The 24,183-nt window shown below is 36.4% G+C and overlaps 1 pseudogene; it reads left to right on the top strand.

Annotated features, from left to right (window-relative positions):
* The first annotated feature begins 7,472 nt into the window (after positions 1–7,472).
* On the top strand, positions 7,473–9,551 carry LOC100460621 (small ribosomal subunit protein uS2B-like; annotated as a pseudogene).
* The last annotated feature ends 14,632 nt before the right edge of the window (positions 9,552–24,183 follow it).

A 24,183-nucleotide genomic window follows, 5' to 3' on the forward strand; every position in this document is an offset into this window, starting at 1 on the left:
ACAGAAGCAGGCTTCAGAAGATGGGTAATAAAAAGCTATGATGAGCTAAAGGAGCATGTGCTAACTCAATGCAAAGAAGCTAAGAACATTGATAAAAGGTTAGATGAATTGCTAACTAGAATAACCAGTTTAGAGAGGAATACAAACGATCTGACGGAGCTGAAAAACACAGCATGAGAACTTCGTGAAGCCAAATCGACCAAGTGGAAGAAGGGATATCAGAGTTTGAAAACCACCTTACTGAAATAAGACATGCAGACAAGAACAGAGAAAAAAAGAATGAAAAGGAATGAACAAAGCCTCCAAGAAATATGGGACTTAATAAAAAGACTGAACCTACGATTGATTGGAGTGCTAGAAGGAGACAGGGAGAATGGAAACAAGCTGGAAAACACATTTCAGGATATTATCCAGGAGAACTTCCCCAACCTAGCAAGGCAGGCCAACATGCAAATTCAGGAAATACAGAGAACACTATTAAGATACTCCACGAGGAGATCAACCCCAAGACACATAATCGTCAGATTCTCCAAGGTAGAAATGAAGGAAAACCTGTTAAGGGCAGCCAGAGAGAAAAGCCAGGTCACCTACAAAGGGAAGCCCATCAGGCTAACAGCGGACCTCTCACCAGAAACTCTACAAGCTGGAAGAGATTGGGGACCAATATTCAACATTCTTAAGTCAAATAATTTTCAACCCAGAATCTGAAGTTTGAAGACACTTTGAAAGACACTTTTAAGAAAATGAAAGGCAAGCCACAAACTGGGTGAAAATATTTCCAAATACATATATATCCAGCAAAAGACTTGCATTTAAAATATATAAATAATTCTTACAATCCAGTAAGAAAAACATATTAACTTTGAAAATGGACAGAAGATTTGATGGGCCTTTTGTAAAGTATAATTTTAAAATGACTAAGAAAACAAGAAAAGGAGCTCAATACACAGTAGTTTTTAAAATGCAAGTTAAAAGCGGAATTAGATACTGCTATTCATCTACCAGAATGAGTAAAAGAACTAACGATATCAGATATTGGCAGGAATTTGAAGGAACTGGTATTCTTTTCTATTGCTGGTGGATTTATAAAATGATACACCAACTTTGCCACACAGTTTGGCAGTGCTTTAGAAAGTCAAACATGTAGGTACTATATGATCTTGCAGTTCCACTCATGGCCATTTATCTAAAAGAAATGGAAACCTATGTTCACAAAAAGACTTATGCCTGGACGTTCATAGCAGCTTTATTTATAATAGTCATATTCTGGGGAAAACCCAAATGTCTATCAACAAGAGTATGCAAACTATTATATATTCATATGGAATTCCTCAACAATATATAAAGGAACAAACCACTGATACACGCAAAAACATGGGTGAATCTCAAAAATATCATGTTGAGAAAAAAGTCAGATGCAAAAGAGTACATTCTGTATAGTTCCATTTATAAGAAGTTCTGGTTTGGGTAAAACTAATATATAGTGGTAAAAATCAGATAATCAGTTCTTTGGGGATGGTGATTAGGGTGGATTAATTGGAAAGAGCTATGAGAGAACATTTTAGGGTGATGAAAGCATTCGAGATGAGAATTGGGTTAGTGATTACACAGGTGTGTATACATTCACCTTGGAATTTCAGTTGGGAGTTAGATGGCAGAAAGGTGGGCCTGACACTGCTGGGAAGATCGTGACTAGAAATAGTGGGTTTGTACAAATATAGGTTCCATTGATTTACAGGTAATAGTAGAAAGCGAAGGAATAAATATTGCTGGAGCAAAACATAAAGAATGAGAACAGGACCAAAGATAGAAGGCCCGGGAGCACCTCCATGTGAGAAGAAGGGAAAAAAAAAAAATAGAGCCAGCAAACAAGAAATAACCAAAGGTCAAGGAATTCTACTTCCCAAAGCCGGTAATCTTTCTTATCCCCTAGGATGAATCATTGTTTGAAGAATTTAAATTAGAATGCCTTTACTAAGTAACTTAGTAATCAGAACCATATTTGGCATGGAAAAAGAGCACAGGCCAGAACTCTGTTCTGCTTTTGTGATTCTGTATGAGCTATATCCAACATTTTTATCATAGTTACAATCATCAGTAATTTGTTTCTGCTATTAGTAATTACAGCAGAAAAATCAGTGATGGAGATGTCACAGCTGGAGGGACAGGGGGATTCTTTTCCTGATGATTTTCTTCATCTGTCATGGAAAGAAGGATACAGAGAGATTCAGAAATAAATGGTGCTTTAAACATGATAAAGCTCTTTTTAAGTGTAGTAAAAAGTTATCTCACACAGGTGTCTCCATGAAGGTCTAATGAGTTCCATGAGAACAAAGAGAGTGTGCTTCATTCATCTTTGCTGTCCTCTTAATAACTAGTATTGAAAACCTACTATGGGCCAGTGTTCTGATAGGTATTCAGCTAAAAAGGTGAATAAAATCGTACCAAGTCTTCCATTGCTACAAGTGTGAAAATCCAAAAACCCATCCAAACATGCCAGGACAATTTTTTTACAATGGGAATAGAGCCAAAAATGTATAAAACATTGAGAAAATATTTCACTGTATAGTCTTCTACATTAGAATTTAGCCAGAATGAAGACCCAAAATGATAAAAACCATTCTCTTCCTTTCTCTTATAGCAAAGAGATATATAAAAGTATTAGATTTGGTGAGATTTTCTTCTTGTTTGTATAGGTTGGAGAGGATTTCTAGAATTGTGGATGTCACATAAGATTTCATAAAACAATTCTCAGTTATTCTATGCTTCAAAATAGAGCATGCAGTCATCACAAACTTAAGTAAATACCAAATTGTTGTTTCAGGAAAGATTTATTACTCTAGTTCACTGTAGCTGTTATTGTGACTTGTGATGCATAGCAGAGAAGTCTGCAGCCCAGTCCCCAGCAGACCATAATTGTTGCCTGTGCACCCACATGGGACATTAACATTAAGAAATAGCTCTGTCCTTCATAACACCTGCTATCATCTAATGATGAACATGCCGAAGCAAAATTTTCCTTTACCAATACAGCTTTATGAATTTTCATTGTTTTGAATTTTAATAAAAGATGGTTTTTTCACTGATTTTGAGCAAAATTTGTTGAATACTTTGGAATCTCTTGAATTCATCTTACAAATGAATTGCAGCAAACAACATGCATGCTAATTGATAATGTTGAGAAAATGACAATCAAAATGATTAAGTGAATAAAATGAAATTGTTTCATGTTTTTGTGATTAACATTTGACATATGTCAGTTGAAATATCTGATATATGTCAACAAAACAATCATTAGACTCCTCTTAGCAAAGTAATGCCACAAAGTACATCAGGCCATTATAATTCTGCCAATATATTCAGTGTGATTTCTAAATATAGAACACTCTATAGGGCACTTGCTATTCAAATCACTATGTAGCTTCCTTTGGTTCTATATCCAGAGGTCAACACATGGTGAAGGAAGAAACCGAGTTTCTAATTCCAAGCTTCCATTTACTCCCTGGGAAAGTCTATTTAGATCACACAAGTAGACTTTTCTCAAACTATGGCCCTAGCACATGCCCCACCGATTTCATATTTATCCTTGGGAAAGCCACATTATCCGTCTTTGTGATATTGCCTGTGTTAGTAACCGGAGTTCATAACTATTGTCAGTGCATGTGTATTAGTAAAGTAATTTGTTTGTTGCTGTGTGCAGGCAAGTTCAGCTCTTTGGGATGAATATGCTGCAAAGCTGTGTTCTATGGACAAGTATTTCTACTAAAATACATTTTTCCAGTAATCCGATATGAAAGAATTAAGACTATTTATTTATATTCATGTTCCCAAACAGACTCGATTTTTGTAAGTGATATGGGGTTTAATCACAATGTAGAAGAAAAACCATCAAGTCTAATGTCAGAAGTCTGAATTCAGCCTCAATTCCACAAATTAGTTCTGTGAACTTTCATGAACTGTTAAGCAGTTTGGGCCTCATTTTCTTTATATATAGTAACTAAGTAATACTCTTAACCTTCTTATTTCATTATTACATATTGGATTTTTTAACTGTAATAAGGTATTTGAAATTTTAGGTATTATTATTACCATTGTTGCTTTCATTGGTAATAGCAGTAGAAACAATTGATGGCAGAACACTGGTATTGAATGTTTTGTTTTGTCCAAATAAGACTATGCTGTTAAAAAATCTCAGCCTAGTTCTGTATAGAATATAACACTGAGGTAAATTAGATTTTAATATCAATGTTTCACAATCTTTTTAGATCTTACCTATAGAATTAACAGTCCAGCCCGCTTGAAATGAAGCTTTTCAGCCTGAGAGAAATGATTATTACTCAAACTAAGGATTTATTTTTTTTTAAATCAGAAGTGAGTGTTCTATATTAGTTGCTGGATCTTTTCTCACCTAGGCTGAGAGATTACTGGCAGTGGTATGAAACAGGTGGAGGAAGTGAAATGAGGGAGTAAAGTGGGTGCCCTTGGCTGTGCTTTGAATCAAATGTTCCTCAAAGTCTTTTAAAAAGCAGAGAGGAGCTGGTTTGCAGCTTGAGTTCTCTGCAGAACAAACTGAGTTGGAGTTTAACTGAAAGTTGTTTATCAAAGTATCCTTTGGATCAATCTCTGTAGAACAGAGAGAAGAAAGCAACATTGAACAGAGCAAGATATTGAGTTGTGATGCCGGCCTAATGAACTTAGGTTAAAAAAAAAACTTATGATAAACTTATTATGAAAGAACACAGATGAGTTTGGGAGCTAATCCTATTAAGGTTTTATACTGACTGCTTTTGCAGTCTCCCCTCTTGTGGTGGATTGGGTACTGGTTAATGATGTGAATTCTGCACTAAAGCCACCTTTCTTTGACCACCTTCTAGCTGGGTGATTTAGTGAAGGCTAGCTTGCTTCTCTGGACTTCGATTTTCTCATCTGTAGAATAAAAGTAACCACCTGCACACATAGAGTGTGCCTCAGAGACCCCACAGAGAAGCTCTGGATCTAGAATGACCCTTCAGAGCGACAAGGATGTGGGCAGAGATGGCCCAGCCTCAGTATGCAAGGAGTGGTCTGTCATTTCTGCCCTGGGAAAGGGTCTGACTTTTATTAAAGCAGTTGGCGCATCCAAGGCAATCGCTGGAGGGGCTGGCAGCTGAAGGCTCTCTACCAATGCACACCCATAGCAGGGGCAACAGGTGTCTTCCTGAGAGGGAGTCTAGGCACAGTGTATGTTCCACAACAAGCCCCTCCGAGCTGAAAACTTTCATAGCTGGAGGGAAGGCAAAGGAGAAGTAGTAAAGGAGTGGGAAAAAAGAAAATGAATGCTTATTTAATATTTATTATGTTCCACACACTGGACTAGGCACTCTCTTGGTTATCCCATTTAATTCTTAAAACTCTCTATGTGTGCAGATGGTTACTTTTATTCTACAGATGAGAAAACTGAAGTACAGAAAGCAAGTTAGTCTCACTAAGTCACACAACTAGAAGGTGGCCAAAGAAAGGTGACTTTAGCGCAGAATTCACATCATTAACCAGCACCCAATCCTGCCACAAGAGGGGAGACTGCAAAAGCAGTCAGTACTCAAATCTTAATAGGATCAGCTCCCAAACTTATCTGTGTTCTTTTATCATAATATAACCTAATGCCCTATCTGATCTATTTGACAAGAAGATTATCGTTGAATATTGAACAAATGTTTAATGGCCATCCAGCTCAATATGCATTCTAGAGTAGCTTTAGTGTTTTGTTTTTTTGTTGTTGTTGTTTTTGTCTGTCTGTTTACAGTGCAGAGAATTTCTAAAAATGTTAAAACACTTATCAGAGAAATGTTATATTTTGTTACAAATCAGGATAAATACCTTGGTTTTTTGAGTAATTCAAGCAAAATCTAATGGAAAAATGATGGAGAAGAGAGTTCATTCAAGTACTCCCAGTCCAAAAGCCAATTAACATTGTTATCCTGATATTATTCACTGTTTAATACAGCAGAACAGTTTTATATTTCTGAATGAAGTTATGTTTTGTGAAATGAAAAAGATTCTTATCAGTTAAATCAAATGAGTTCCAAATTGCAAGCTGCTGATATTATGGCTTTCATAATATGTCTTCAATAACACAAGGAAATAGGAGAGGCAAATATTTTCATGTGAAAATTGCAGTAATGTTCAGCAACTCGTAATAATCAACTCTCTCAAAAGCTGGTGCAATGCCAGATAAATTATTTCAAAACCACACTTTCTTTTTTCATTTATTTTATTTAAACTTATCATTTATCATGTTAATAAAGCATTTTCACTGAGCCTGTTCTTTAAAACACTAAAACAAAGATTATTAACCCAATTTGTCCAAATGATAGATTTTAAAACATGTCCTGAAAACAAACAAACATAAATAAAAATAAAAGCATCTCTTCAAGATTTTAATAAGGAAAAAAAAGGAATGTTCTCAATATTTCTACAGCAATTCTACAAACTTAGAGACAGGACAAAACCAGCACATTATCTAGGTAATAAAATATAGCATCTTTACATTCATTGCGTGAAATAGTGACAAGCATTGATGTACAAAACACATGTGTTTCAAGGTAAGTCAACTCTGATTAATGAAAATGTAACTGAACTTGAAATTCAAAGTTAAGGGCTCTATACCAAGTTATGCCACTTGCTAGTTATATGACCTGACTGGATAAGCCATCTATCTAAACTCTAGGTATTTTATTTTTAAAATGAGAATATAAAATAACTAATTCTTGTGGTGTTGGTAGAATAAATTTAGGCAATATATGTAAAATACACTTTATAAACATTCAACATTAAATCCTAATGCCTGTGTGTGATATTATGATTCATTTCCATCCATGGTTCCTAGTTCATAACTTCCATAATCATTGTCACAGACTTGGTTATAATGTTGGAGAAATTTAGGGCTCAGAAGCAAGCCTGAGGAAATGAAAGCTTTCTCTCTGAACTTCTGTCCTCCTTTTACCCACCCGAGATAGGACTGTAATCCAATTATAGGTCATAAAACTCTCATTCTAGAGAGCGTCCTGCCCCGTACTCCAGAGGAAAGAATGCTGCACAGAAGGATCAAGAAGAATCTGAATGGACAAGGCTTGCTGAGTTTAGACCACATCCTTTTTGTCCAATCACATTTTGACATAGTTGTCCATGCTTTAATCATTGACAACCAATGAAGTCTCCATAAAAGGCCCAAAGGATGGAGTTCCAGAAGCTTCTGGAGAGCTGAACACATTGAGCATGACAGGAAGGTGAAAAACTCACATGCCAGGAGGTTGGTGCACCCCAACTCTACAGGAGCAGAAGCTGCTGCACTTAGAAATCCTCCCAGACCTCACCCCATGTATCTCTTCATCTGGCTGTTTATTTGTATCCTGTAAAATATGCTTGATAATAAGCCAGTAAATATGATTCCCTGAGTTCTGTGAGCTGCTCTAACAAATAAATCAATCTCAAAGATGGGATCATGGGAGCGCCAACTTGAAGCCAATTGGTCAGAAGTTCCAGAGGCCTGGAATTGCGACTTCAGGGAAGGAGAGGATGATCTTATGGTAATGAGTATTAACCTGTGGGATCTGACACTATCTCTGGGTAGATAGTATTGGTACTGAATAGGAGGACACCCAGCTGGTGTCCACTGCTTGTTGTATGGTTTAAAAACCCTCACTTTTGGTCAGAGAAGTCTTCTTCTGTGTTGATTATTATTGTGGTGGTGTGAGAGCAGAAGAAAAACCCATTTAAGAGAGTGCTTCCCAAAGCACTGTGTATATGGTAAACTGTGGTCCAATGGGAAAATACAAATTAATACAGCCAATAACAGTGTATGAGAAGCTCTTTCTCCCAAAACTCTTTCCAACACAGTACATAGCCAAAAATCATCTCTTTTTTATTTGATAGAAGTATGACATATTTTGTTTTAATTCATGTTTCAATAATTTTGAGTGAAATTGGACAACTTTATACACCTTTAAAATATCTTTATTATGAACTGCCTGCTCTTCACCTTTGCTGAATCGATGTATTTTACATGTTAATTTATAAGAGCTCTTTAAAAAATAAGGACATTAATATATTTAATATGTCTGACAAATATTTTAGACATTTTTTTCTCTTCTCATTTGACATTATTATTTGTCATGTAGTTATTTTATGTTTTATGGAGTTAAGCTTTCTTTATGACATCAAGCTTTCAACTATCACTTAGAAACAATTTCTCTGATTCTGTTTTTACAAAATATGTTCTACATTTCTGTCTAGTACTTTTATTGTTCCCCTTTTTAAACTTATTGACAATATCAAGGATTGGCAAAGATTTTAAAAAACTGGTCTGCTCATATATTTCTGGTGGATTTATAAAATGATACATCAACTTAGTAACACAGTCTGACAGTGCCTTATAAAGTGAAACACATACTTTCTAAGTGATCTAAAATTCCACTCCTGGTCATTTACCCAAGATAAATGAAAGCCTATGTTCACAAAAAGACTTATGCATGGATGTTCATAGCAGTTTTACTCATAATAGCCAAATCCTGGAAACAACCCAAATATCTATCAATTAGAGAATGGGCTTTTTTGTGCTACCCAGAGAGGGGTCCATATGGCAATGTTCTAGATTCCTGTTGTAACTTAAAGGGAAACTTTTACAGTGTACAGTGCCCTTGATGTCCTGCAAATGGAGGAGGAGGATGTCCTTAAGTTCCTTGCAGCAGGAACCCACTTAGGTGGCACCAACCTTGACTTCCAAATGAAACAGTACATTTATAAAAAGAAATGTGGTGGCGTCTACATCATAAATCTGAAGAGGACCTGGGAGAAGCTTCTGTTGGCAGCTTGTGCCATTGTTGCCATTGAAAACCCTGCTGATGTCCACATCATATCCTCCAGGAATACTGGCCAGAAGGCCACGCTGAAGTTCACTGCTGCCACTGGAGCCACTCCAGTTGCTAGCCGCTTCACTCCTGGAATCTTCACCAACCAGATCCAGGCAACCTTCTGGGAGCCACAGCATCTTTTGGTTACTGATCCCAGGGCTGACCACTGCCTCTCACAGAGGTATCTTGTGTTAACTTACATACCGTTGCTCCGTGTAACAGAGATTCTCTGCTGTGCTATGTGGACATTGCCATCCCATGCAAGAAGGGAGCTCACTCAGTGGGTCTGATGTGGTGGATGCTGGCCTGGGAACTTCTGCACATGTGTGGCACCATTTCCTGTGAACACTTGTGGGAGGGGATGCCTGATCTCTTCTTCTACAGAGATCCTGAAGAGACTGAAAAAGAAGAGCAGGCTGCTGCTGAAACAAGGCTCTGACCAAGGAGGAATTTCAGGGTGAATGGACTTCTCCATCTCCTGAGTTCACCGCTACTCAGCCTGAAGTTGCAGCTGGTATGAAGGCATGCATGCAGGTGCCCTCTGTGCCTATTCAGCAGTTTCCTTCTGATGCCTGGAGTGCTCAGCCTGCCACAGAAGACTGATGTGTGGCTCCCACCACTCGGGCCACTGAATAGGTAGGAGCAACCACTGAATGGTCTTAAGCTGTACTTGCACCGGCTCTTAAGCAATATGGAAATAAACATTATTTTTTTAAAAAAGAGAGAGAGAGAGAGAATGGATATGCAAACTGTGATACATTCACACAATGGAATTACTCAGCAGTATAAAGGAACAAAACACTGTTACATGCAAGAACATGGGTGAATCTCAAAAACATGAGAGAAAAAAAGACACAAAGGAGTACCTCCTGTATAGTCCCATTTATATGAAATCCTGGGATGGGTAAAAACTAATATACAGTGGTAAAAATCTGACTTCTGTTGACACCCAAGATAAAAGAAGCTCTCTACAGCCTTTCTCTCTCACCAATGCTCACCAAAAACTCTAGAGAGAATACAGAAAACAGCTACTTAAAGACTGAAGTAAGCCCAATGGGAAGGGAGTAAAATCTCGAAAACCAACTGGTATCATGGGGAATTTGCTGAATTCTTGTTTCCTCTTTTATCTTCTAGCTATGATGTGAGGACAGGTGGGGTCCTAGAACAGTGCAGCCAGCATACAGAGTAAAAATGGGAATAAATACCTCGCATCAAGCAAAAATAAACAGCATGGCAGACATCTAAATATAAAGTACACTTAGCCCTTGAATAATACTGGTCTGAACTGTGCTGGTCCACTAATATGTGGATATTTTTTAATAAATATATTGAAATTTGTTTTCAAGATTTGCAATAATTTGAGAAAACTCACAGACAAACCATGTAGCCCAGAAATATAAAAAAAAGTGCTGTAAAAGTTAGGTATGTTATTAATGCGTAAAATATATGTAGGTACTAGCTTATTTACTATAAAATATACACAACTCCATGATAAAAAGTTAAAATGTATCAAAATTTACACAAACACAGACCATATATGGCACTATTTGCTGTTGAGAGAAATGTAAACATAAAAATGCAGTATTCAATTATAATTGGATAAAATTACAGCACATACCATACTACTGTAATAATTTTATAGCTACCTCCTATTGCTATCGCAGTGAGCTCTAGTGTGGAGAGCATCCACTTAAAATGCTGTGTGATGCTAGTCATCTCCACATGAGCAGTTTGTCTCTCCAATAAATTGTGTATCACACTAAAAAGTGATCTCTTGTGGTTCTTGTGTATTTTTCACGTTTGCTGCAATACTGTAAACCTTGAATAACACCATGGGACCTATACAGAGTGTCACTAGTGATGCTAAAAGTGCTCCCAAGAAGCAGAGGAAAGTTGTAATTTTACAAGAAAAAGCTGAATTGCTTGATACGTACCATAGATTGAGGTCAACAGCTGCAGTTGTCCACCATTTCAAGGTAAGTGAATACAGTGTAAAAACAATTGTTTAAAAAATTTTAATTTTAAAAAAAGGAAGTTTGTGAAACCATCCCTGCAGCTACGCCAGCAGGTATGAAAACATAGCACATTTTGTGAAATACATTTTATCTCGTATTGAAAATATAGCTTTTATGTGGGTGCAGGATTGTTATAAGGCATACCTATAAACTCTAATATGATTCGAGAGAAAGTCATTATATGACTACTTAAAGCAAAAGGAAGGTGAAGGATCTAAAGCTGTAGAATTGAACGCCAGTGAAGGGTGGTTTGATAATTTTAGAAAGAGGTTTGGCTTTTAAAATGTCAAAATAAAAGGAGAAGAAGCTACTAATGACCAAGAGGCAGCAGGGAGTTTCCAGATGCCATTAAGAAAATCATTGAGGAGAAAGGATATCTGCCTGAGCAGGTTTTCAATGCAGATGAAAGATAATGCTCTATTCTATGGGGAAAAAAATGCCACAAAGGACATTTATTAGTAAGGAAGAGGAGTGAGCACCAGGACTTCAGGCAGGAAAGGACAGGCTAACTCTACTGTTTTGTGCAAATGCAGTCAGGTTCATGATCAGGATTGTCCTTATCTATAAAGCTGCTAACGCCCAAGCCTTGAAGGGAGAAAATAAACACTGGGCAACAGGAACACTTCTTCTGGATGGGTTACATCGATGCTTTGTTCCTGAAGTCAGGAAGTGCCTTGCCAGTAGGTGACTGCCTTTTAAGTTCTTATTTGGCAAAAATACCAATAAATTGATAATGAACAACGCCCCCGGACACCCAGAGTGTCATGAATTCAACACCAAAGACGTCAACTGTTCTACTTGCCCCCAAACACAACGTTATCTAATTCAGCCTCTAGATCAGGAGGTCATAAGGACCTTTAAGGCTCATTACACACAGTATTTTATGGAAATGATTGTCAATGCTATGGAACAGAATCCTGACAGAATATCACAAAAATTGTGAAGAATTACACCAGTCAAGATGCCATCATCTTTATGGAAAAAGCTGTAAAAGCCTGTTAAGTCCCAAACAATAAATTCTTCCTGGAGAAAACTGTATCCAGATGTTGTACATTACTTAACAGGACATACAACAGAGCCAATCAAAGAAATCATGTAAGAGATTGTGGATGTGGGAAAAATGATGGTGGGTGGAGAGGTGACAAAGGGTTGTCATATATGAATCTTGGAGCTAATAGATAACCATACCAGAGGAATTAACAGAAGATGATTTGGTGAAGATGAGCACTTCAGAACCAGTGCCAGAGGATGAGGAAGAAGACATAGAAGAAGCAGTGCCAGAAAACAAATTGATATCAGATAATCTGGAAGATGGGTTTGAATTACTTAGCACTGCTTTTTATTTCTTATATGATATTGAATACTGCATAATATTTTTAGAGAAATTTTGAAAAAGCAAAAAAGTCAATTAGAAATTATAGTGTAGTTCCCTAAAATTATACTGAGTATGGCTGCCTCTCTTGCCTCCCCTTCTACCTCCCCCAGTTCTTTGGCCTCTGCTACCCGTGATACAGCAAGACCAACTCCTCCTCTTCCTTATCTTCCTCCCCAACCTCCTCCTCAACCTACTCAACATGAAGATGTTGAGGACAAAGACCTTTATGATGATCCACTTCCACTTAATGAATAGTATATTTTCTCTTTCTTATGATATTCTTAATGGCATTGTCTTTTCTCTAGCTCACTTTATTATAAGAATACAAAATATATAATATAGCATACAAAATATGTGCCAATCAACTGTTTATGTTATTAAGGCTTCTGGTCAACTGAAGGCTATTGACAGTTAAGGTTTGGGGGAATCAAATGTTATACACAGATTTTTGATGTATGGGGGTTGGTGTCCATAAACCCCACATTGTTCAACTGTAAAATTTTAAAAATACGTCTCAAGATATAATATTTATGACCTTGGGCAAGACAAAAATTTGAGCTCTAATGAGCAAACTAATTCAAAATCAATGGAATGATTCATAAATAAAATGAATAAATTGGACTTCATCACAATTAAAAAACTCTGCTCTTTGAAGAGTTTTAAGAACTTTCAAAATACATTAATTTTTAAGCCAGATTGGAAGAAAATATTTCTGAATTAAGTAGCTAGTTAAGGACATGTGTTGAGAATATGTAAGTGACTCCCAAAATTAATAATAAGAAAACTTAAAACCCAATTGAAAACTGGGAACAATTTGAGCAGACATTTTACCAAAGAAAATGCATGAATGGCTAATAAGCACATGAAGAGGAGTTTAACAGCATTTGTCATTAAGGAAATGCAGCTCAAAAACACAATGAGATATCACTACATACCTCTTACAATGGAAATAAAAACACCAAACAATACCAAATTCTAGTGATGATGCACAGCTACTGGCGCTCTCATACATTGCTGGTGGGAATGCAAGATACTACAGTCGCTTTTGAAAACAGTTTTACAGTCTTCTAAATTAAATACATCCTTACTATATGACTCAACAATCCTACTCCCAGATATTGGTCCAAGAGCAAAAAAAAAAAAAAATATTCACACCAGGAAAACTATACGTAAATGTTTGTAGTAGCTTTATAGCATAATCATAACAAACTTCAAACAGCCCAAAGGTTCTTTAGCTGCCAGATTGATAAACAGATGACGGTATATTCATTCATACAATAGAATACTATTCAGCCACACAAAAGAATACATTATTTATAACTCACAACAGGAATGAATCTCAAGTACATTACATTCAATCGGAGTCTGGACTCATAAGGTTACATACTGTGTGATTCTCTCTACATCACATTCTGCAACAGCCAAAACTATAGCAATAAAGAAGACATCACTGGTTATCGGGAGTTAGCAATGGGGAAAGTGGCTACAAAGGGCAACCTGAAGGAATTGGTAGGATAATAAAATTTGTTGATTGTGATGTTGGGTGAATATGGGCTTACATGACTCCGCATTAATCAAAGCTCATTGAACAATACACCACAAAGTAATTATTTTGGTATAGATTAATAAGCCAGTGCTCCAAGTTAATTTCTTCCCCTATGACTGTCAAATCTCAAAAAGAACAAATGGTCTAGGCATGGTGGCTCATGCCTGTAATCCCAAGACTTTGAAAGGCGGAGACAGGTGGATCACTTGAGATCAGGAGTTCGAGACCAGCCTGGCCAACATGGCGAAAGCCTGTTCCTACTAAAAATACAAAAAAGCCAGGCATGGTGGCACACTCCTGTAATCCCAGCTACTTGGGAGGCTGAGGCAGGAGAATCAATTGAGCCCAGAAGGCAGAGGTTGAAGTGAGCTGAGATCGTGCAACTGCCCTCCAGTCTGGGCAACAGAGTGAGACCCTGTCTCAAAAAAAAAAAAATCATAAATGAAATAATTATATGTAAATTCTTCAAACATAAATTTAGAAAAAAAGTTAATTATTTTACATACTATGTACTACAGCTTTAAGCAGTGCTTGTATTTCTTTTTAATGAGATGAGGTCTCACTCTGTCACCTAGGCTGATAACAGCTCACTATAACCTCGAACTCTGGGGATCAAGCAATCCTCCCACCTTAGCCTCCCAAAGTGCTGGGATTACAAGTGTGAGCCACTGTGTCCACATATAGAATGCATTTTTTACCTATATATGTCTTTTTATGTTTTCAATTTTGGAATAAAATGTTTCTCAAACATGTCATTGACTGAGCTAAAGGATGCTCAGATAGCTGGTAGAACATTTCTGGATTTCTGGGGTGTGTCTGTGAGGGTGTTTCTGGAAGAGACTAGCCTTTGAATCAGTAGACTGTCAAAAAGATCACTCTCACTTTACTGGCATCATTCAATCTCTTGAGGTTCCAAATAGAACGAAAAGGAGGAGGAAGGGCAAATTTGCTCTACTTTTTTGAGTTGGGACATTCATCTTCTCCTACCCTTTGACGTTGGAGCTCTTTATTCTCAGGCCTTCGGACTCCAGTAATGCATCCCTCCCACCCTTGTTCTCAGACTTTCTCCCTTAGACCTGGAATTACACCAATAGGATATGAATCTATTTATATAACACACACACACACACACACATAACCTGAATTATGTGTGTATATATATATTTTCTATTGGTTCAATTTCTCTGGAGAACCCTAACTAATATAAAATAGTCTCAGGGCTCAAAGAAAATAAATCATTATGAAATAGAGAAATGAATAGTAAGATGTAAAATTGTACATATGTGTATGTGTATGAATCACATATATTATTAAGTTCTTGTTAACTTTTTAGACTGGTGTATTAAGAGCAGGGGGAATAGTCACTGAAGAACATAAGATCGATATAGCTTGTATATTTCCCTCCACCCAAATCTCATGTTGAATTCTAATCCCATTGTTGAAGGTGGGGCCTAGTGGGAAATGATTGAATTCTGAGGGTGGATTTTTTATGAATGGTTTAGCACCATCTCCTTTGTGCTCTTCTCATGATAGTGAGTGAATTCTTGAGAGATCTGGTAATTTAAAAGTGTACAGTGCGCCCCCTTTGCTCCCACTCTGCCTTGTGAGACACCTGTGCTCCCTTCACTTTCCACCATGCCTGGAAGCTTCCTCAGGCCTCCGCAGAAGCAGATGCCATTATGCTTCCTGAACAGCCTGCAGAGCCATGTGCCAATTAAACCTCTTTTCTTATAAATTACCTAGTCTCGGGTATTTCTTTACAGCAATGCAAGAACAGCCTAATACATATACTGAGTTTTAGAATATATATTATGTTATGTATGTAAATATGTACCATTTACTTCTTGGGCAATACTTCTTGACATTAAGAAAGTATCTTGGTTATGAATCAGAAGGGCCTAATATGACATGAGGAAGACTGACAATAAAGTCTACCCTGAGAACAGGGCATTACCATTTCTTAGATGTTCAGGGCTATCCAAAGCAAAATAGTTGGATAATTTCTATGTTTTGTGTAGTCCTTGGCATATTACTACATTGTAGAAATATGAAAATGTTTTGTAATAATCTAGTTTATCCATCCCAAGTGGATTATTTTAAATTTCTCTGTTTATAAAAGGATCGTAAACTGACTTTATTTGCAAACATTTGTAGAAAAATAAAGCCAGATCTTCTCTTGTGTTGGAGAAAACTCCTGATTGTCATTGAAAAGGTGACCCTGCTTAATACACAGTGTTCCATTCAGCTCAAACAGGCTCTCAGAAAGGTGACTCTGGGTCAGGAATTTAAAAAAAATGTCACATCATTTATATTAGTGCTCTTCTTTTTAGAAGAACTTACTGGCATGTCTTCTCATTGTTTGCTGTGGGTGAGGTTTAATATTTAGAATTTCAAGATATAACTATGCCATATTTTATATATATATATAGCATCATACACTTTATATATACACACATATATATAGCATCATACACTTTACAAAATATAAAGATTAGTTTTTCAACACCCAAATCCCATGTAAAATACATATTGCACTGAACACTCAAGGAATTAATTGTTGGGTAATTAAATTCTCAGTTCCTTTATTTTCCATCCAGGACTCTTTCTCCCCATTTAGTTTGCAATTTCTAATATATTATGAACTAGGAAATTAGAAAGCAAAGCTTAATAAAATTTTTGATAAAATAAGAATAGATAGTCTCTGAATGCTGATCTAAACGAACTATTCTATAAGTGAAACACACATGTATTTAAGACATCTATTATCTGTACAGAAGAATTTCAGCATTATTTTCAGATTCCCTGGATAGGTTCTTTATGGTTTTATCCTGCTAGAGGACAAACACAATCTGTGCTTGTATATTTGATTGTAACTATTGTTCAGCATTTTGTTGCCCTTATAGTCATTTTTTCCAGCATATAAAAAAATTAACTTTGTGGTAATAACTATACTTCATTTTGTACCTGATTCTATACTGTTCAGCTACAATTTAAGGGGTGACTACTATGCCTAATCCTATTCTAACACTCACAATAATTCTGCAAAATAAAAATATTTTCCTCTCTTAATACATAAGAAAACTGAACTTAAAATTATTGAGCAATTTTTCAAACAGGATACAACTAGGAAGTGGCATTGTTGAGATTCATGCCCTCTGTCCAATCCAAAATTCACAGATTTCTTAGCATTTAGCCCCATGCTGTCTGACTGTTTCTTCTGTATTTGGAGAGAATGCTGTAGCCTTTAATCAGTCTCCTTTTTGTCAGTATCTACTAACTGAGCAACACTTCTAGGGAAATCTTCAGAGAACCTATTCTCATTTTCCCTTCAAAGGAGAAAGAAGAGAGGATAGAACATCCCCAGTGCTGGCCAAGGTTGCAGTCTGCATTTTGTGCTACCAGACCTGGAGTTGCACATGCTTGCTGAGACAACCTAGGAAGCTCAGAATAAGAGTGACAGACAAGTTGGTTGGATCGCAAGGTTCAAATACCACTGATGCAAAGTACTATTACTAGATTAGGCAACATAAACCATGAATCTAGTGGGTAGCTCAGGATCAAGAAAATGAAACCAATAAAGATGTTAGGTGAGGGCAGATATGGTCAACACTGAGTAGGAGTGGGATTCAGGGTATTATTAGCACAATCACAGGCATTTGCAACTGGCAGTAAGATCCTAGAGGGAAGAGATTATGTCTCATTTTTTCGTAGACTCCTCAGCACCCAAGAGAGTGTCTTTTTTGTTAATTGCTGTATTTAAGGGTAATCATGGAATTGGGCTGGACTGCAAACATGCAGCAAAGGTCTACTTGTCTTAAAATAGATAAGAACTAGAATTCCTGTGCAGGGGTGGAGTGGGATGAGAACACAGAGCTAAGACATTTCCTTCCGTTTTTATGCTGTCACCCTCGGAAAATCTGGCAAGGACTCTGTCACAGTGACATTCACAGTAACTTACATATCAACTCTTGGTAGCCTTGATCAGACATTTTAAATCCTCCCCATTTCATCATAGCTAGTTTCTCAATGAATATTGATTTTTTTGTTTGCTTTTATTTAGTTTTGCTTGTTCTTGATGGACATATACAGCAATTAGATGTCTAGAGGCTCTGCAAAGGTTTGCCTGTGCATGCAGTAGAAAGAACAAGTGGAGAGCTTTTTTCTCACTGCAGTGCTGGTGCCTTTGGCTATCATTTTTATTTCTGCTAAGACTATCATAATTCTTTTTTATTTTCTCAGCTTAGCCCCGGACTCTCAGGCCTTTTATGATATATGTAACTCAATGGGATAGTACGAAACAAATGCATCTGCATGAAGTCACTCAGCTTTGGTTCTAGTATTCTATTCTACCTGGAGTAATTTACTAAAGTGTAAAATTATTAACAAGTTTTTGAGAGCTAACAAATATGATTCCCCAGATTCAGAGTCAAACACTTCTTCACCGTAAACCAATTCTTCACATAGGCCCTGGGCCAGTGTACTTTTGCAAGATGTTCAAGGTATAAGATGTCATTTTTGATAGCACATGTTGATAGTTAGCAGTGGTCAAAAATAATTGTCTCCCTCAAAGCACAACTATTGTAATGTGACATGCACCTTTTTCTGTCAACTATAAATTTGAAAACAAAATTACGCTGCTTTGCAAATGTTGAAGCTCTTTACGTTGCACTTTAAATAAATGGTATTTCATGAGGAGAAACTGGGTGTTTTCTTATTGTACTTAATGAGTTACCAGGGTGTTCCCTTGTCACTTATTATATCCCCTATACAGTGATGATATGAATCATCATCATTATAATTTTATTTTAGTTTTTGTAGGTTTAAAAATTAATTTCCCTTAATTGGTATCTTTTTCTTTTAAAAATATTAGTTTTCTACATGAATTTGTTCATATCTTAAAATGCTAAGAATGCCTATAAATAAAGCAAAGTAAACTTTTTCTAGTCTGCCATACTAACCTGAAGACTTTGTCTAAATTTACAAAGAAGAATGCTGTTTCCTTCCAAAATCAATCCCATCATTAGGGTGAAGAAAGAAAACCTGGAAAGGTTTTTCTACAATTGTATCATTAGTACCACGTGGAACTAAAATAGTTGTGAGAAAGCTGCTTCTCTCCGCTACAGGAGGAAACAGATGTGAGATTTAAGAGGACAAAGGAAAAAGAGGTAGGTGCTCTGTGCATTAGGTGTGATTGCTTCTGTATTAGATCTCTAACGCTTCATAACAAATTACTACAAACGGTGGCTTATAAAAATATTAATATATTATCTCACTGTTTCCCTGAGTCAAGAGTTTGGCGTTTTAGCTAGGTCCTCTGTTCAGTGTCTCTCAAGACAAAGTAAAGATGATGGCTGTCTTCATCTGCATTGGGAGACTTGACTAAGGAAAGATCCACTTCAAAGATTTCTCAAGTTGTTGGCAGAATTTGTTTCCTGTAGATGTATGACTGAGGTCCTGTTATCTTGCTGACTCACTGCTAGGGATTAGGATTACTCTCACCATCCACAGACCTCTATCAGGTCCTTGCCATGTGGCTCTCTAACATGGCAGATTGGCTCCTTTGAGGCAAGCAAGAGAGTTTCTCTCATCCTTTGAATCACTTCTTTCAGCAATGCCCCTGCTCTCTTTTAAAGGATCACTTGATTAGATTAGGCCAACCTAGGATAATCTCCCTTTTAATGAAAAAGTTAACTGATTTAGGACCTTAATTATATCCAAAAAATCTCTTAGCCTTTGTCATAAAATGTGACCTAATCGTGGGAATAAAATTCATTGTATTCAGAGTCCTGCCCTCAGAGAGGGGATGATACAGAGAATGGACATCAGGAGGCAGGAATCATGGGTGTCATCTCAGATTCAGCCCACCACAGCCTCTTTAATTAATGCTTGTTCTAAAAAGAGCAGTATGCATTCTGCTGATTGCTATCCTTGAAGCACATAAGATTTTTTTTTTTCCTAGAAATCAGGGCTGCTATTTCAAAGTTGAAGTAAATGTGTGAGATAAAGGACAAATGAGAAATAGCACTGAGGAAACAAATTATCATTTTACTTCCAGTTGTATGGTGACCCTGGCTAACCCTCTAACTCCCCCAAAAATAATACCTAAAAATGCACAGCATTTAAAAATATCTCTAATGCATCAATGAGCTATCAATTTAATAAGAAATACTTAAAGGCTTAAAGCTAAATGAAAACACACACCCATGATGGTAAGCTAGGCATTGACATTGGTGTTTATTTGCAGATTGTTGAACGCAGAGACTGAATGTACTTGAAAGCAAGGAGACAATGAATACCCAGGAGCTTCAAAATGGAAAGTCAAATAGAAAACTCTTCACATAAAGCTAGAATCCCACCATGTAAGAAGCTATTTATTTTCTTTTGTTGGAGTTCTTCAGAGAAACAGAACCAACAAGAGAAGAAAGAGAACTAGAGAGGGGGAGAGTTATCTTAAGGAATTGGCCCATGTGATTGTAGAAGTTTGACAAGTCCAAAATCTGCAGGGTAGACTGGAAGGCTGGAGACCCAGGTAAGAACAGCAATATGAGTTCAAAGGCAGTCTACTGGCAGAATTTCTTCCTACTTAGAAGAGGTTAGTCTTCATTAACACCTTCTACTGCTGTGAGGCCCACCCACATTATGAAATGTAATTTGCTTTATTAAAACTTCATTGATTTAAATGCTAATTTCATCTAAAAATACCTTCACAGAAACATCTAGAATAATGTTTGACAAAATATCCGATTGCTGTGGCCTAGCCAAATTGACACACAAAAAGTTAACCATCATGTCCCTTCAGGTTTGTGTGAACTAGAATTAAACATGCCAACTTAAGGGAGACAAAAAAAATTGTCTCAAATTCTGTCACAGAATAGAAAAAAGACAAAACATTTGAGTATAAGATAATTCATAGGCAGGTTTGTAGTCTGTATTAGTCCGTTCTCACATTGCGATAAAGAACTACCTGAGACTGGGTCATTTATAAAGAAAAGAGGTTTAATTGGCTCCTGGTTCTGTAGGAGGTACAGGAAGCATGGCTGGGGAGGTCTCAGTAAACTTACAATTATGGCTGAAGGTAAAGAAAAAGAAGCCACATCTTACCTGGCCAGAGAAGCAGGAAGAGAGAATGAAGGGGAAGGTGCTACACACTTTTAAACAACCAGATCTCGTGAGAACTTACTCACTGTGATGAGAACAGCAAAGGAGAAGTCTGCTGCCATGGTCCAAACACCTCACACCAGGCCCCTCCACTACATTGGGGATCACAATTCGACGTGAGATTTGGGTGTGGACACAAATCCAAAACATATCTTAGTCCAACCAAATTTACCGTAGCTTGGTGTACTGAAAATAACTGAAAAGTTTAAAGCAACCCCAAGTACCTGATAGAAATGAATACAAATCATCTCCCTACTCTTCAAAGTAAGAAGAGTACCTTCACATAGGCCTCAAAGTATATTACATAATATTCCCCAAAATATGAGTTCACCATCGCAAATCACACACACACATGCATATACCAAGAAGGCATGATGAAGAAGAGTGAGCAGAAAAAAAACCCAAAGTAAAATAAGAGGTTCTGGCCATCACTGTAAGAGGAGTAACTGAAATAAAACAGGTACAGTTTGGAAAGAAGAATCACAGCTTTCATTATTTTGGGTTATATGATTGTCTATATAAAGTACCCCAAAGAGTCCACAGATAAATTTTCAGCACCTATAGAAGAATATAACAAGTTTGCTGGACACATTGTCACTGCAGAAAATTAATTGAATTCCAACTGAATTTCCTGTCAACAAAAAGGTAGAAAATATAATCATAAAAATGCATTACTTACATTACCATAAAAATATACATATCTAGGAGTAAATCTAGAAAGATGTATAAGACCTTCATGAAAAAATATAATACTATAATAAAATATATTAAAGTCTAATAGCAAGATATAACAAGTTCACACATTCAAAAATTAATGCTGAAAGATTTCAATTGTTATAGATTCAATGAAATTACAGTAAAAATTCTAACATCCTTAGAGTTACTTTAATAAGATAGTAATTAAGACTGTGGAGTATATGTGCAGAGATTTAAGTTATAAATGAAAACAGACTGGAGAGTCTCAAAACAGTGCCCCAAAATATACAGAAACTTGACTTATGACAGAACTATACTGTAGATCAGTGATGGAAATATTTATATGAAATTAAAAAATAAATTGATCGCTAGCTACTTACCCCCAAATGAATTCATGAGTGATTAAAATCTAATGTAAAAGGTGAAACCATAAAACTTTCTCAGCAGGCATATAGGAAAATAATTTTGCTATAGGAGACATATCTTACAAAAGATATAAATATATAAACCATAAGGAATACTTAAGAATCTTCTGCTCATCAAGATCCCAGAAAGAGAATGAGAAGTCTACCAACCTATGGGAAGAAGATGATTGCAATGCAAATAATTTACAGAGGACTATTATCCAGGATAAACAAAGAACTCACATAACTCTACAAGAAAAAGATCAGCAATAAAGGTAAGCAAAATATTTGGATTGACATTTGACAGAAGAATCACCTGAGTGATCAATAAACATGTAAGATGATATTTAAAATCACTGGTAACCAGGGAACTACAAATTTAAAAAGCACACCTCCAGGATTTATAAACATTTAAAACCATCCAAGTGCTGGCAGGGATTTGGAACGAGTACATTTGCACTTTGCTGCTTGGAGTGGAGTGTAAATTGGAAAACAATTAGGCATTGTCAATGAAAGATTATGTTCATGTCATTTAACCCAGAATTTCTATTTCTAAATACATACTGTAGCACAATGCTTCCCAGGTTTTCAAATTATGACACATGTAAACAATGAGAGTATGCAAATAATGTATACTGGTGTAAACTTTAGGGATTATGAGAGCAATCATAATGAGGCACAGATTTTAAAAGGTTTGTTAGGTTCTCTTTGGATTATACAATTAATATTTTTAAAGTAAATTTTTAAATATATAGAATTCAATATTAAATTTATCTGAAAGTTCTATGATTTAAAATATTTGAGAATGTTCAACTTTTTCATGATTATAACTTTATCAGACTTATACTTGAAATTGCCATATGCAATCCTTTATCGTGACTCCTGCATAATGAACACTACACATACTCAAAAACCAGCATCAGCAATAATTCACTCAAATAGGTGGTAAAAAGTTTAAAATTAATTTCTCAAAATCAATAAACATGCACAACAGTTCTAACTATATTTAGAGTATAAAACAGATCTTCCTTTTCTTCCAAGGTAAAGTTGCGAATAATGCAAAAATGTGAACATATTTTGAATTCAATTGGTCTTTTTCATGTCAACAATTTCAAAATCATGCAGAAGTATGAATACGTATAAAGCCAATTGAAGCAAGCCTTTTTCTTAATAGAAGTGCACATTTGTCATAATTAAACAGAACTATCTGTTATATTTGAAGGCAGGAATTCAGGAATAACATCTGGTGGCCCCAAAACCCAAGTCTTGACCAGTCTCACCTCTGCTTTTTGGCTGTGCTTTTTGGCCATCTGGAATACGAGCTCTCAGCAGTTCCTAGGGCCCCTTATCCACCATGGGCAATGGTTCATTTTGAAGCCAACGTTTAAAATGGATGTCCATGTGACAAGCATTTTAGCATCTAAGGACGCTTAGCGTGCTCACAACTGAAGGAGAACATGGAGTACCATATCTGACTCCATTTTGCTCTGGTAATCCTCTGAGGAGAGTGTAATGAAGCAGCCAGTGTTTGGAGCAACTTGTCCAGGGATTCTAGCTAATCCAGGCCTCACTAGATACTGTCAGGATGGAGACCACTATTTTGTAGCACAATCTGTAACTTAACGTGGCACAACTCTTGAAAAGCTCTATTACAGAAAAACTCTTTCACATGTAATCAAAAACACATCACATGTGTACCAAAAATGTTCATTGAAGTACTATTAGTAAAAGCAAAAATTATAGGAAACAAACCAAATGTCAAAGTAAAAAATATGAGACAATGGGATAGTTTACTCCATTGAAAATAAACATATTCTAACCGCATGCAACAGCATAAGCCAAGAGTACAATGCAGAGCAAAGAAGCAAGTTACAAATATAGACAAATTAAGCAATATATTATAGACATTTACTTGGATTTTATAATATAATATACATAGTACATGTTATAAGTAAGAATAAATTTTAAAAGAAAAAAACACAAAAATTTATGATCATGATTCATTCAAGAATGGAATGGGAAAGAATCAGAAAGTGACACAAGAGGGACTTCAAAGTTAACCATAATGTTCTTCTGTCCCCACAAGATGGAGGGTGGCTAC

Source organism: Pongo abelii, chromosome 5, assembly GCF_028885655.2.
Source record: "Pongo abelii isolate AG06213 chromosome 5, NHGRI_mPonAbe1-v2.0_pri, whole genome shotgun sequence".
NCBI lineage: Eukaryota > Metazoa > Chordata > Mammalia > Primates > Hominidae > Pongo > Pongo abelii.